The sequence below is a fragment of the Ranitomeya variabilis genome, chromosome 1 (genome assembly GCF_051348905.1).
Source record: "Ranitomeya variabilis isolate aRanVar5 chromosome 1, aRanVar5.hap1, whole genome shotgun sequence".
Taxonomy (NCBI): Eukaryota; Metazoa; Chordata; class Amphibia; order Anura; family Dendrobatidae; genus Ranitomeya; species Ranitomeya variabilis.
Genome location: NC_135232.1, coordinates 334,944,248 through 334,960,768, shown reverse-complemented (window position 1 = coordinate 334,960,768; position 16,521 = coordinate 334,944,248).

Sequence of the window (16,521 nt, the reverse complement as noted above, 5' to 3'; positions counted from 1 at the left end):
GTGCAGAAGAGCGATCAAGAAGATAAGCAATGGAAAAAGTGACCTTTTCTTTCGCCTCTAAGATTTTTGTTCACTTTTGTTAGCATCACTTTCGTTAAATGTGCTGAGCAAAAAAACAAGAAAAAAAATTGAGAACTTGGCTGGATTTGCAGAATATGGTTGGTATGTTACATACAATACCTTTGAATAGTTTTTTTGTATACGTATGTGAGGAGGAAACTGCATGGTAATTGGAGTAGATAAAGGTCAAGTGAGGGTTTCTTCAGTATAGAAGGTATGATTGCATGTTTTACAGCAGGGAGAAAGATACCTATGTACAGGACGAGATCAAATACTATAGTACAGTTCGGAGATGGTAGAGTAATTGCACGAAGCGGAACAAAGTAAATTGGATCAAGCAGACAGGGAGTAATGTTAGATTTTGAGTGGACTAAAAGCGCTAGAAGAAGCTTTACAGATAAATTAGAAGGGTTACTAAATGGCAGGTGTGTTGATATGTCATGTCTGATGCAGGGACATAAGCAGTGAAAGCTGTGGATGGGGAGGAGGAGATGAGCGGTAGGAGTTGAAGTGTTTGTAATCAAGAAAATTGCTGCTTGGAACAAAATTTATCTCGGCTTTTGTAGAGTATTGTTCTCGGAAGGCAGGGACTGAATTTGATGGGCCAACAACAACATATTTGTCTAGAGCAGTGTTCCCCAACTCTGGTCCTCAAGAGCCACCAAGAGCTCATGTTTTCAGGATTTCCTTAGTATTGCACAGGTGATAATTGCATCACCTGGACAGGCAAGCATTCAATCACCTGTGTGATACTAAGGAAATCCTCAAAACATGACCTGTTGGTGGCTCTTGAATTCCGGAGTTGGGGAACACTGGTCTAGAGCAATGTTTTTCAATCCATGTCCTCAAGTACCCATAGCAAGTCAGTATTCGAGGATAACCTACAGCGAGAACACTTAATTTCTGAGGCGGTGCAAGTAATTACATCACCTATACAGTACTAAAGAAACCCTGAGGACATGACCTATTGGGAGTAGCTGAGGATTGGAGTCAAAGGAAATCTGACAGTAGGATCAACCTTAGAAGTTCAGAAAAGCAGAGGAACCAAAACAGCGAATTCTTGGTAAAAAAACTTGTCCCTTATTCCATGTCGATTAAAAAAATGAACTGGAAGACACAGCAGGCAATGTTACGGCCATAATTTGCCTTTACCAAGCCCAGAGAAAAATTCATAGAGCTATTTGAAATTGAATAAAATGATACCTTGATATCTGCGATCCAATGTCTTTTTCTAGAGAAATCCACTTGTTTCTTAATATTTAAATGAGCTATTAAGATCTATGGGCCAGACACTGATCTCCCTGAGATTCTGCCCCTAGAGCTTATTTGATATAAAAAGGGCAAGGAAGGCGGGCTGTCAGTCAGTACATTTCTCAAACTGCTAACACCTCCTTTCATTTAAAATAAGCTTTGGAGGGAAATTCTTGGGGAGAAAAAAATCAATCAGATATCAAGATATAATTTTATTTAACTTTTAATAATAATAATAATAATAATAATAATAATAATAATAACTTTCTATGACCTGCATGGCCATAAAACTGTCTGAGGGGGTCGATACTACTGAAAGATTCCCTTTAAGCACTGGTCTAGGATGACTTTATTCTGGGTAGAATATAGTGTATGATTTGAGGCAACTGGATCAAAAATGCTTTCCACTTAGAGGGCTCTGTGAAAATGATGGTGTAGCTACAACAACTGTGAATAAAACCAATGATATAAGGGCATGACTAATATTTAAAAGGGTTTTCCACTTCTTAGATATTGATGACCTGGTCAAGAGCCCAGTACAATGTGGCCTGTACTCAGACCAAGAATGTTGGATGTGTGAAGCTGGCATAAAGAGATGTGTCATGTGCAGTAATAATCAGTGCTAAATGTGGCAAAGAATTTACCATACTTTTCTTCATACACGATCAGCAGAATGTAGAGGCCATTTATCTTAGGGCTGTTGAAATCCATTCAGTATATTCAGAGGCGTAGCTAGGGTTTTGGTTCTGGGGGCGAAGCTTCTGAGTGGGCCCCTAACCAGGTAACCTTGATTACAACTCGGTGACGCGCCCTTGAAGCGATGGCCGGGGGACCACCACGGTGCAGGAAGACTACTGTACACAAGATGAGGTGCAAACAACAAAGGGTAGATTTATTGGAAGGCAAGGAACGAAGTGAATGAGGAAGATGCAAACAGGGGTATGCAATGGTAAAAGACAATTTACAAGAGTTATAAACTTTATCTTTTCCGTAAAATAGCATGGTGCTCCAACTATTACAGACTCAAAATATGTCTAACCAGCAAATGTAAACAATAAACAAGTGATGATGCTACTCTACGTATAACCTCCCTGGCCTTTACTAAGCAGGCCACACGGCTCCCGTGTACTGACTATTGAAGCCTACACTAGGCCCTAACAGGTGCACCAAACAGGAACAGACTCACAGTGATGTTGGAGGATCGGATCCAGTCCCAGGGGGGCCCCCAGCAGTCTAATATGGTGGTGCGCACAGCTTTCTGTCAGCTCTGTGAAACTTGGTCTTCTCCTTGCTTCTGGATCCTAGGGATGCTCCTGGTAACTGTAAATCCCTTTCTCTGTATCTTCGTGGCTCTCTTGCAGCTATGTCAGGACACAGTTCTTCTCTTTCAGCTATCAGCACAAAAAGTCCTCTCTGCAGCAGCCTCAGTTCACACACGCTGCTCCAGCTCCACACCTGCACTCTGCCAGACTAGTTCACCAGACTAGTTCATCACACTGACTATTGCAGGGGAGAAGCAGAACATTCCATCACGCCAGACAAGGGGGTGCAGCCTCTTAAAGTGACAGCGTGTTCCTTACTGTCCATAACAGCACCACCTCTTACATGCCTCCCTTCTTAAAGATGGTCGTCCTCGGCCATCACAGCATCAGGGTCAAAGTGTAATGCAGGAACGTTCAATGCAGAAACAGCACCTATAGAGGAGGCAATAAAGTTGCAAAAACAGACAGAGCACACTGTTCTAAATATCGGACTGATGGAACCCCTGCATTAGACCTCTGGGATCTCTGAAGCTCTAGGCTGTCAGGCAAGGCTTGACTATCTTCCAGAGGAACACTTGTTGCAGGAGACATTGTGAGCTCTTGTCTGGTCTCGTCCTCGCATGGCGGTACTGGTACATCCATGGGATTACCGTCTCTGTGCGGCTGAGGACCCCCTCCTGTTTCAATAGTGAAGTATATTGTGGCACAACTGCGTCGGTGCACAAGATAGGTTTCCCACACCAGTAGATAAATGATAGATAAGTAACTTGGCACTCAACTTAGTAAATAGTGATGAATTTTATTCAGATGGCAGTCCAAATTAAACGTTTCGGTCAGAAATTAGACCTTCTTCAGTAAACCGACTGCTTTATGTAACAAGGATGGAGGATGTCTCTAATTGTGGAGTAGGTCCTAGATTATGGTTTCAAATGGACCTGTCTGGGAATGGTAATAGCCCAGGTAAGATACCAGGGAAGAGTATCGTGTATGGGCCTGGTGTTCCAGGTTTGGAAAAACACTAGTGTAGGTAGCTTGCTGATAACTAGGTACAGGGTTATATGTCCACTGAGGTATCATAGGAAGTATAGATAACAAAGAGCATAAGGAAGAACTGTCCGCCGCTAGTTGAATGGTATGAATAGATTCAACTAGCGGCGGACACCGCATTGAGGCATACCAGCTATACACCACATATGGGCCACGTTTTATTTCAAGCACGCCCATTCCATCAGACGCCTCTCTATACCTCAAATAGTACCAGTACTACTCAATTGAATTACCTGGCTCTTGCGGCCATAATATATGATACACAGTTCTTCCTTATGCTCTTTGTTATCTATACTTCCTATGATACCTCAGTGGACATATAACCCTGTACCTAGTTGTCAGCAAGCTACCTACACTAGTGTTTTTCCAAACCTGGAACACCAGGCCCATACACGATACTCTTCCCTGGTATCTTACCTGGGCTATTACCATTCCCAGACAGGTCCATTTGAAACCATAATCTAGGACCTACTCCACAATTAGAGACATCCTCCATCCTTGTTACATAAAGTAGTCGGTTTACTGAAGAAGGTCTAATGTCTGACCGAAACGTTTAATTTGGACTGCCATCTGAATAAAAAACATCACTATTTACTAAGTTGAGTGCCAAGTTACTTATCTATCACCCCTCCTGTTTCAGGGACGGTCCACCACTCCCCATCGATTTCACCATCAGGCATGACAGATTCAGGAAGTGGAGTAGCGCCTTCAGGCGACAATGGCGTAGAACATGTGAAGGAACAGATGATTGGCCTCGGGGAGACCAAAACATCCAACACCGCGGAGACACCATCACGTGTTTCTCAACGCAGTGATCCAGAACACTGCCCCCATCCCTTATGGGAAATATGCAAATGCATGTAGGATAGCTGCGGAGACACCATCACGTGTTTCTCGACGCAAGCAGTGAATAGCCAGACCTTTCCCCGGGAGGGAACAACCACGGGAAGGGCAGCATCCAATAACAGAAAACATCCAATACAGGAAAACCACCTATGCCAAGCATGGTATCCATCCACAGACAGCTGTTTCGGGGTGTTTGCCCCTCATCAGTGTGGAGTAGGAATCTGGCTATTAGGAGCAGTGCCTAGTAAAAGGCTGTGAAGGAACAGATGATTGGCCTCGGGGAGACCAAAACATCCAACACCGCGGAGACACCATCACGTGTTTCTCAACGCAGTGATCCAGAACACTGCCCCCATCCCTTATGGGAAATATGCAAATGCATGTAGGATAGCTGCGGAGACACCATCACGTGTTTCTCGACGCAAGCAGTGAATAGCCAGACCTTTCCCCGGGAGGGAACAACCACGGGAAGGGCAGCATCCAATAAAGGAAAACATCCAATACAGGAAAACCACCTATGCCAAGCATGGTATCCATCCACAGACAGCTGTTTCAGGGTGTTTGCCCCTCATCAGTGTGGAGTAGGAATCTGGCTATTAGGAGCAGTGCCTAGTAAAAGGCTGTGAAGGAACAGATGATTGGCCTCGGGGAGACCAAAACATCCAACACCGCGGAGACACCATCACGTGTTTCTCAACGCAGTGATCCAGAACACTGCCCCCATCCCTTATGGGAAATATGCAAATGCATGTAGGATAGCTGCGGAGACACCATCACGTGTTTCTCGACGCAAGCAGTGAATAGCCAGACCTTTCCCCGGGAGGGAACAACCACGGGAAGGGCAGCATCCAATAAAGGAAACTAGGCACTGCTCCTAATAGCCAGATTCCTACTCCACACTGATGAGGGGCAAACACCCCGAAACAGCTGTCTGTGGATGGATACCATGCTTGGCATAGGTGGTTTTCCTGTATTGGATGTTTTCCTTTATTGGATGCTGCCCTTCCCGTGGTTGTTCCCTCCCGGGGAAAGGTCTGGCTATTCACTGCTTGCGTCGAGAAACACGTGATGGTGTCTCCGTAGCTATCCTACATGCATTTGCATATTTCCCATAAGGGATGGGGGCAGTGTTCTGGATCACTGCGTTGAGAAACACGTGATGGTGTCTCCGCGGTGTTGGATGTTTTGGTCTCCCCGAGGCCAATCATCTGTTCCTTCACAGCCTTTTACTAGGCACTGCTCCTAATAGCCAGATTCCTACTCCACACTGATGAGGGGCAAACACCCCGAAACAGCTGTCTGTGGATGGATACCATGCTTGGCATAGGTGGTTTTCCTGTATTGGATGTTTTCCTTTATTGGATGCTGCCCTTCCCGTGGTTGTTCCCTCCCGGGGAAAGGTCTGGCTATTCACTGCTTGCGTCGAGAAACACGTGATGGTGTCTCCGCAGCTATCCTACATGCAATGGCGTAGAACAGACCTCAGACCGGCAAGGCCACAGCATATTTCTGTGAAGTACTCTAGGGGCGGATGCCCCAGTCTCAGTCTGTATCTTGTAGACAGGGCCGTTAGCATACACTTGCTCGATAACTTTGTACGGCTGTACTTCCCATCTCTCACTTATTTTTCCCTTGGGGCATTTCTCTCTGACTAATACTCGGTCTCCAGGTTGGAGGGGTAACTCTTGAGTCGGTTTGTGGCCCGTATGTTCTTTTTCTTGCAGCTGCTGACCCGCCAACCGCCATATCGTTTGCAATCATTGCCGATGCTCTTTCATCCATGAGGTGACAGTTCGCTCCATCAGCTCCTCTGGCTGTTCCAAATTCAGCTCAATGATCTCTCGTCCAGCTCTTCCAAACAACAGTAGATGGGGGGTATAACCCCTGGTGGAGTGGACCCGATTGTTGTAGGTCCAGACCAATTCCGGCAGATAGTCTGGCCAACACGCCTTCTTATCCTCCTCCAACGTTCTCAGCATTTGAAGTAAGGATCGGTTGAAGACTTCACAAGCTCCGTTGCCTTGAGGGTGGTAAGGGGTGGTCCGGGACCGCTTGATGCCATACATACGATACAATTGTTCCATTACCTTGCCTTGGAAACATGCGCCTTGGTCGGAGTGGATGCGCTTTGGGCACCCATACACCCGGATGAAGTCTTGACAGATGGCTCGCGCCGCCGATTCCGCAGTCTGATCTCTAGTCGAAGTGACTACTGCGAACTTAGAGAAATGATCGGTCATCACCAAACAGTATTGCAGCCCCCGGGCCGAGTGTCCCACGAGGAGATAGTCGATCATCAAGACTTCTAGCGGTTCCTTAGTTGGTATGGTTTGGATGGGTGCCCTCTGTTCGGTACTCTTAATGAGGTCACATACTCGATATTGCCGGCAAACCTCTTCCACCACAAACTCCAACCGGGGGCAATACACATACCGCTGTAACCATTGGTAGGTCTTTGTGGGGCCAAAGTGTGCTCCAAATTCGTGGGCTTCTTTAGCTACTTCTTGAGCCATTCTTCCTGGGATGACCACTTGCCACCTTACTTCCATATCTTTTGGCTGTTGCCTCTTACGATATAGCACTGACTCTCGCACTTCCAGTCTATCCCACTGGTGTAACACACTCCTCATTTCAGAGTCCAGATCATCTCTCTCTTGTTTGCCAGGCTTATGCTTTTGAGTTACCCACCATTTCATCTGTCTCAGCCCTTCGTCTTCATCCTGAACGTGTCCCCATTTCTCATTGGTTCTCCCCAGGGACCGGGGTAATGCGCAGGCCTCCCTTCTTGACTGGGCCGCAACCATTGGGGGCTTAAACTTACGAAAGTCTGGGGTTTCTTCCTCTTCGAGTTGCTCATCAAGATCTCCCACTGGAGTCTCCACAGTCACTCTTGACAGCCCATCAGCATTTGCGTTTTCGGTAGCAGAGCGATAACGGATGGTAAAGTCGAACTTGGCTAGGCGAGCCACCCACCGTTGTTCCAAGGCCCCCAATTTAGCATTCTCAAGGTGGGCCAGGGGATTATTGTCTGTTCGAACTTGAACCTTGGTACCTGTCAGGAAGCCTGCAAACTTTTCTGTCATGGCCCACATCAGGGCCAGGAGCTCTAACCGGAAGGAGCTGTAATTGTGAGGGTTTCTTTTGCTGTCTCGCAGGGACCTGCTAGCATACCCGATGATTCTCTCATGTCCATCCTGTATCTGAGAAAGTACTGCACCGAGTCCATGAAGGCTACCATCTGTGTACAACAGGAATGGTTGATCGAAGTCTGCGTAGGCCAAAATCGGGGCTGAGGTAAGGCCTCGTCTTGTCCCTGTGCCCAGGGGATGCACTGGGTCTTCGGCACTCCAGCGGTCCCCCTCAAAAACTCATTAAGAGGACCCACCACCTTTGTGAAGTCTTTAACAAACTGGCGGTAGTACCCAGCGAGTCCCAGGAAGGCCTGGAGTTCTCTCACTGTTCGAGGGACTGGCCACTTCTGGATAGCAGCCATTTTTTCTGGTGAGGGTAGAACTCCATCTTGTGACACTATGTTGCCCAGGTACTCGACCTCTCTCTTGAAGAGGTGGCACTTCTTTGGCTTCACCTTCAGGTTATGAGCCCACAGTCTTCCAAGTACCTGCCCAAGCCGGGCAAGGTGTTCTTCGAATGAGACCAAAAACACAATGATGTCATCCAGATAGATCAGGGTAGCCTCAAAATTTAAGTCTCCCAAACACTTTTCCATCAGCCGTTGAAATGTGCCTGGAGCATTGGAGAGTAGTGTTGAGCGATACCGTCCGATACTTGAAAGTATCGGTATCGGAAAGTATCGGCCGATACCGGCAAAGTATCGGATCCAATCCGATACCGATACCCGATACCAATACAAGTCAATGGGACTCAAGTATCGGACGGTATTCCTGATGGTTCTCAGGGTCTGAAGGAGAGGAAACTCTCTGTCAGGCCCTGGGATCCATATTAATGTGTAAAAGAGAGAATTAAAATAAAAAATATTGCTATACTCACCTCTCCGACGCAGCCTGCACCTTACCGAGGGAAGTGGCAGCGTTCTTTGTTTAAAATTCGCGCTTTTCTTTCCTTACGTGAAGTCCCGGCTTTGTGATTGGTTGCGTCGCAGTCACATGGGCGACGCAACCAATCACAGCAAGCCGTGACGTAATTTCAGGTCCTTAAGGATTTTAAAATTACGTCCCGGCTTTGTGATTGGTTGCGTCGCAGTCACATGGGCGACGCAACCAATCACAAGCCGTGACGTCACGGGAGGCTGGACACGCGCGCATTTTAAAATGCGCGCTTGTCCAACCTCCCGTGACGTCCCGGCTTGTGATTGGTTGCTTCGCGGTCAACCAATCACAAGCCAGGAGGCTGGACACGCGCGCATTTTAAAATGCGCGCTTGTCCAACCTCCCGTGACGTCCCGGCTTGTGATTGGTTGCTTCGCGGTCAACCAATCACAAGCCGGGAGGCTGGACACGCGCGCATTTTAAAATGCGCGTGTCCAGCCTCCCGTGACGTCACGGCTTGTGATTGGTTGCGTCGCCCATGTGACTGCGACGCAACCAATCACAAAGCCGGGACGTAATTTTAAAATCCTTAAGGACCTGAAATTACGTCACGGCTTGCTGTGATTGGTTGCGTCGCCCATGTGACTGCGACGCAACCAATCACAAAGCCGGGACTTCACGTAAGGAAAGAAAAGCGCAAATTTTAAACAAAGAACGCTGCCACTTCCCTCGGTAAGGTGCAGGCTGCGTCGGAGAGGTGAGTATAGCAATATTTTTTATTTTAATTCTCTCTTTTACACATTTTTACATTAATGTTGTTTCGATACCGATACCCGATACCACAAAAGTATCGCATCTCGGTATCGGAATTCCGATACAGCAAATATCGGCTGATACCCGATACTTGCGGTATCGGAATGCTCAACACTATTGGAGAGCCCGAAGGGCATCCGGTCAAACTCAAACAGCCCCATAGGGAGGATGAAGGTGGTTTTCTCTTTGTCTTTCTCTGCCACGGCTACTTGCCAGTATCCGCTTGCTAGGTCCAGGGTGGAGAAGTACTTGGCTTTCCCCAATGCTGTCAAGGATTCCTCGATGCGGGGCAACGGATACGAGTCTCGAACAGTGCAGGCTTTGAGTTTCCTGTAATCTACACAGAACCGGATGGTCCCATCCTTTTTCTTGACGAGCACCACCGGGGCTGCCCAAGGGCTCTGACTACTCTGCACCACTCCTGAATCCAGCATCTGCCTCAGTAATGTTTTCACCTCTTCATACATCTTGGGCGGGATCTGCCGGTATCATTCTCGAATTGGACGAGATTCCCCAGTCGGTATCTCATGCGTGATGGCTTCAGTACATCCGAAATCTTCGGCGTGACGGGCGGCCTGATTTTCCCACAGCATAGTTTCTATTGCTTGCACACGCTCAGGGCCCAGAGCCTTCACATCCACTTCCATTTGATCAAGGATGACCCATCTACAGTGACGCTGCTACCATGAGGCGACTTGAGCTCTTTGGCTCAGGCGGCAGAAGAGAGGGGGCGGCAGATTCTGTAACTTGATTTGCGCTGCTAGGTTTTTTTTTTTGTTTTTTTTTAAACTCCGGGGTCAAGTGACCGCCCCCCCTCCTCCCTCCCGCCCCCCTCCCTGAAGACGTAATACTCACCTTCCTCCAGCGGTGGCTGCAACTGTGTCTCAGCGCCGGCAGTGCGTCCTGTCTTCAGTGGTCACATGGTACCGTCATTAAGGTCATGAATATGCGCATATTCATCACCTTAATCAGCGCTACCATGTGACCGCTGAAGACAGGAAGGAAGACGCTGCAGAGATGCCAGGAAGTTCTGCGCCGCCCGGTGAGAGGTGAGTATGACAGGGAAAAAGTATGGGGGAGCCATGCCCGCAGGGGAGAAGGATGGGGGAGCCAGGCACACAGGGGAGAAGGATGGGGGAGCCATACACGCAGGGGAGAAGGTTGGGGGAGCCACGCACGCAGGGGAGAAGGATGGGGGAGCCACGCACGCAGGGGAGAAGGATGGGGGAGCCACGCACGCAGGGGAGAAGGATGGGGGAGCCACGCACGCAGGGGAGAAGGATGGGGGAGCCACGCACGCAGGGGAGAAGGATGGGGGAGCCACGCACGCAGGGGAGGAGGATGGGGGAGCCACGCACGCAGGGGAGAAGGAAGGGGGAGCCATGCACGCAGGGGAGGAGGATGGGGGAGCCACGCACGCAGGGTGGGAGCATGGGGGAGCCACGCACACAGGGTGGGAGGATGGAGTATAAATATGGAGTATAAATACTAGGCCCTATAGGGGGGACACAGTGTGTATAGAAAGGAGAGGTCAGTGTGAAGAGCATGTACCATAAGAGGGACAGTGTAGGGGTCATATTTTGTGCAGACAATATAGTGAGGGGCAATTTATTATACAGGAGCATTATAATGACACTTATATCTTTAAGGGCATCTTGTGGAGACTTTCTGCAAAAGAGCGGAGAAGATGGAAGTCTGCAGAGACGGCTGTGGATGAGAAAACTCATCATGGGGTCTGGACAAGATGAAGAAATGAAGGAGAATGATTCCAGAGACAACGTCATCTATAAGGTACCTGGATGTAAATGTTATTTTTGATACTGACTAACTCTCATGTTTTTATTTATGTTAGGAGCATTAAAGGGGATGTCCAGGTTTGTAATGAGTCTGCAGTCATTCTATGTGACTGCAGACTTCTGAGTTCTCACAGTGCGCCCTGCACGCTGTCAGGATTCTCTGGTGCTGGTGATTTACATACATGCGGTCACATGCTGACTAGACATGTGTGGCCTCACTCAATGAAAATGAACTGAGTGAGGCCGGGCACGTCTAGTCGGAATGTGGTCAGAAGTATACAAATCACATGCTTGTGCTGACATGACCGTCCACCGGCAAGGGAGAATCCTAAAAGTGTGCAGTGCATTAGTTGTGAGAATTCAGAAGCCTGTGATGTCAGGATTCAGCTCTGCAGGTTCCAGTCGTCACATGGACACGTCACTCATATGCGATTTTCATACTCATGGTCCTGTGACAACGAGCTTCTCTTCTGCTTCTCTCAGTTTTTCACTGAACATTGAGAGCATTAGGGAGAGGAGCTCGTGGGTACATGACTGAGTGTGCAAATCGCATATGTCCTTGGTGGAGGGGGGGGGGGCACCAAAATGAATTCTTGCCCCTGGTGCCAGAAACCCTAGATACACCTCTGCTGGTATGCTACTGTGAGCGGCGATTACCGGGTTCGGTGGAGGGATGTGTGTGCACAGGCAGTGAGACAGGGACTGTGTGTGTGTGTGGGGGGGCGCCATTTTTCCTTTCGCCTCAGGCAGCAGAGAGGCTAGGTTCACCCCTGCCCGTCTACTCCACTCCGGGGATGGCGTCTCTTTGTCCCCTGCAGCAACTGCTAGGGTCCACCCCGCACCTTCTTTCGGTGATGAAGACATCTCCTTCTGACTCACCACTTCACCCTTATGTAGGTACACCAGGGCCAGATCTGTCCCTCGTGGCAAGGTGACCTCCCCGGGGCCCACATTCAAAGCTCTTATGGAGACATGTCCTCGCTGGACCACAGCTATCGTACGAGCTATCATGACTTCTTGGTCCACCCCTCCGCCTACCACAGGCTGAACAACCACTTCCAACCCGTCAAGGTTGCGGTGATTCCCCACTGGAAGGTATACTATAGTTTCTCGCTCGGGAGGTAGGATTACAGGTTCTTTGCCAGAGGCCCTGATGACCCTTACCGTCTGATAAGATGGCACACTCGTCTGCGTCCCACAGACGCGGATCAGTCGTTGAAGGTCTTCTTGAGTGGGCTTATGTGTAGTAGCCTTCTTCCAATATCCAGGTCTCCATTTGGTAAACATAATCTGATCGAGTTCACGTAGGATATTAATTCCCAGTACTACAGGCACATCTTCCTTGATAGGCTCAGGGACTAGCAGGATCCCTTTTCTCCCAACTTCTTGCCCACAGATTCGAATATTCATCCACACGACCTCTGTGACCGGGATCGGTTGTTGGTTGGCAGCAAACAACCGGATCAATGTCTCTTTTTCTGGCTTGGCCAGGTCCTGGAAATGCTGCTTGAAATACGCTTCCAGCATCGTTGTCACTTGTGACCCGGTATCTATCAGGCAATCCACTAGAACTCCATCAAATTCAGCACGTAGGATGGGGCTCCCAGCAATCAAGTGTTCGTTATGATATGGAGCGGCCTCTCTTCTCGCCTCCCCCGCAGAGTGCCGCACTACTGCGGGGGTTGGTAGTTTAATGGCGGCTTCCGCTGACCTTGAGTATAGTTCCAACAGTCTCTGGCAAGGTGCCCCCGTCCTCCACATTCCCAGCATTGGATGCCTCCTCCTCGCCGGGGGGTACCTCGAGTCTGTCCTCGTGCCTCCGATGCCTGATGGGAGGGGGCTTGCTCCCACTGATCCCTTATCGGTCGGGCTGAAGAATGGTTGCATGAGTACGGTGGGTCAGACTGTTGTAGTTCCCCCACTCTTCGCTCCATCTGGGTCAGTTTCTCTTGCACGTTGACAAGGGACCGCTGCAAGTCCTGCACCACCTGGACCAGCACCTCCTGATGGTTTGGGTCCCCACTGGTATTGGCGCCCTGGACACGCATCACCCCAGACGCATAGCTCTTTTCTTTACTTCGGGCCACTGTTTCCGCCAAGATTTGACGAAACGTAAGAGCCGGATCTGCCCGGACCCGTTCTGACAGTGCTCGCCTCAAGGATGTGCTGTGCAGTCCCAGAATGAATTGCTCCCGTAGTATCTGGTCTTTAGAGCCCATGTCGCCAAATCCATCCGCCTCCTTTCTCTGCACCTCTGCTAACACTTCTTGCAGTGCTGTTGCATACTGAGAAATTCCTTCTTCCTCCTGCTGCAGCCTAGAGAAAAATTTGGCGCGAAGGTGTCCGGCGCTAGCAGTCTCGCCGTAGATCTCTTCCAGGAACTTCACTAGCTCCTTCAGGGTACTGCGGGTGAGCTCTGGTTGTAGGCAGACGTTTCTACGGGCTTCTTCCTCTAGGGCAGTTAACGCAATGTCCACTTCGAGGTGTGGGCTGATGTTATAAATCTTCAGGGTGATTTGCAGCCGGGACACCCAGTCAGACAGTGGCATACTCTTGCCGTCAAACTTTCGTAGCACACTAAATATGGTGCCCATAGGGAGTGTCCTTGCAGGGGTTCCACCAATGCCCACGGCATCTCCATTAACATTAGCATTCCCGCCATTGCTGTCGGCTGCCTCCATCTTGGTGACAGTACCCTGCTCGCAGCGCCACTTGAAGCGATGGCCGGGGGACCACTACGGTGTAGGAAGACTACTGTACACAAGATGAGGTGCAAACAACAAAGGGTAGATTTATTGGAAGGCAAGGAACGAAGTGAATGAGGAAGATGCAAACAGGGGTATGCAATGGTAAAAGACAATTTACAAGAGTTATAAACTTTATCTTTTCCGTAAAATAGCACGGTGCTCCAACTATTAGGGTATGTGCACACGTCAGGATTTCTGGCAGAAATTTTCCTGACAAAAACCGGACATTTCTGCCAGAAATCCGCATGCTTTTTTTCGTGTTTTTTGACACGTTTTTGATGCGTTTTTTTCGCGTTTTTTCATGCGTTTTTTCCAAATGCATAGAATTGCGGGAAAAACATGGAAAATCCACAAAATTAATGAACATGCTGCTTTTTTTTACCGCGATGCGTTTTTTTCACGGAAAAAAACGCACCATGTGCACAAAACATGCAGAATGCATTCTAAATGATAGAATGCATAATGCATGCATTTATTGAGTTTTTATAGCGTTTTTATCGCGAAAAAACACGAAAAAACCTGAACGTGTGCACATACCCTCACAGACTCAAAATGTCTAACCAGCAAATGTAAACAATAAACAAGTGATGATGCTACTCTACGTTTAACCTCCCTGGCCTTTACTAAGCAGGCCACACGGCTCCCGTGTACGGACTATTGAAGCCTACACTAGGCCCTAACAGGTGCACCAAACAGGAACAGACTCACGGTGATGTTGGAGAATCAGATCCAGTCCCAGGGGGGCCCCCAGCAGTCTAATATGGTGGTGCACACGGCTTTCTGTCAGCTCCTTGAAACTTTGAAACTTGGTCTTCTCCTTGCTTCTGGATCCTAGGGATGCTCCTGGTAACTGTAAATCCCTTTCTCTATATCTTCGTGGCTCTCTTGCAGCTATGTCAGGACACAGTTCTTCTCTTTCAGCTATCAGCACAAAAAGTCCTCTCTGCAGCAGCCTCAGTTCACACACGCTGCTCCAGCTCCACACCTGCACTCTGCCAGACTAGTTCACCAGACTAGTTCATCACACCGACTATTGCAGGGGAGAAGCAGAACATTCCATCACGCCAGACAAGGGGGTGCAGCCTCTTAAAGTGCGTGTTCCTTACTGTCCATAACAGCACCACCCTCTTACACCCTAATAGTGGAGGAGAACCTCAGCAGATAACCGCACTGTTACTGAAGATAATCTCTCTATAAATACCAACATGGATATTACCGCCATATGGTCAGTGGTAAATACTAGTCCTACAGAACATAGATCACAGCACAGTTACAGATAATGTCTTACCGCTGACGTTCTTTCTGATGGAATCGTTCATTTTTCCCGTCTTTTCCATCTGGCCCAGACCGACATGACAACTTCCAGCCATGACTCGGCTGCAGAAAATACAACAAAGACACATTTCATTTCTCATATTCGAGCCCCATCACCATCTATTCCCAACCTGCACAAACTCCTCATCCTGCTGATACCCCAAATACTGAGCCGCTGCTGCCGTATGTGTCCCTATTACTGCACCTGATACCCCAACACTGAGCCGCTGCTGCCGTATGTGTCCCTATTACTGCCCCTGATACCCCAATACTGAGCCGCTGCTGCCATATGTGTCCCTATTACTGCACCTGATACCCCAATACTGAGCCGCTGCTGCCGTATGTGTCCCTATTACTGCACCTGATACCCCAATACTGAGCCGCTGCTGCCGTGTCTCTATTACTGCACCTGATACCCCAATATTGAGCTGCTGCTGCCGTATGTGTCCCTATTACTGCCCCTGATACCCCAATACTGAGCCGCTGCTGCTGTATGTGTCTCCATTACTGCCCCTGATGCCCCAATACTGAGCCGCTGCTGCCGTATGTGTCCCTGTTGTCCATGATGTCATGATTAAGGGAGCTTAGTCTCCAGAAATGCGTTGAGATTCTTACCAATATGGCTCGTGCTGAAGTCTGTATCCTCTATGCTTAAAAGTTTTGTGAATAAAGAAAACTCTTTTTTACGGATTTGTTGAAGCTGGACATTCTTTTCTTTTTTTGGATTCTACACGCCTGGACACAGCGGGTCCGTGCTCCCGAAGATTGGTTTATGCATCACGGGTGAGCTGGTTTATATTCCTCCTGTCCCTATTACTGCCCTTGATACCCCAATATCAGCGCTCCTTCTCCCATCAATGCAATCAGCTGTATCAGCTTAATGCCGGTACAGCTGATCTTCCGATGATGGTGGGGGGCCCACTGCTGGCACCGCCCCCCCCCCCCCCCGCCTGCTCAGGGGCCCCATAGCGGCTGGACGGCAGAGCAGGGAGATCGATTCTCCCTGCTCTGCTGCAGAAAGTAACTGTATCGGCGCGGTGCGCGCACCAATACAGCTACAGTAGCGTAGCTCAGGGTGGGCCCCCTAAGAGCATCGGGCCCGGGGAGCCCACACCCTCTGCCCCCCAGTAACTACACTTCTGAGTATATTAAAAACTGTCCTGGTCAGAACTCTTTTCACTAGAGAAGATTGAGCCTTTTGAAACTGGATTTTGCCAGCTTCAGCAAATTCTTCCCAAAAAGCTGATGAACCCCAATGACCTCACTTATGGCACCGCTTCCTGTGTGAGAAAGTACTCACACAGCGAGCGGTGCCGTAAGTGAGGTCACCGGGGTTCATCAGGTTTGAACTCCGGTGAACTTTCTCACCGCAGCTCAG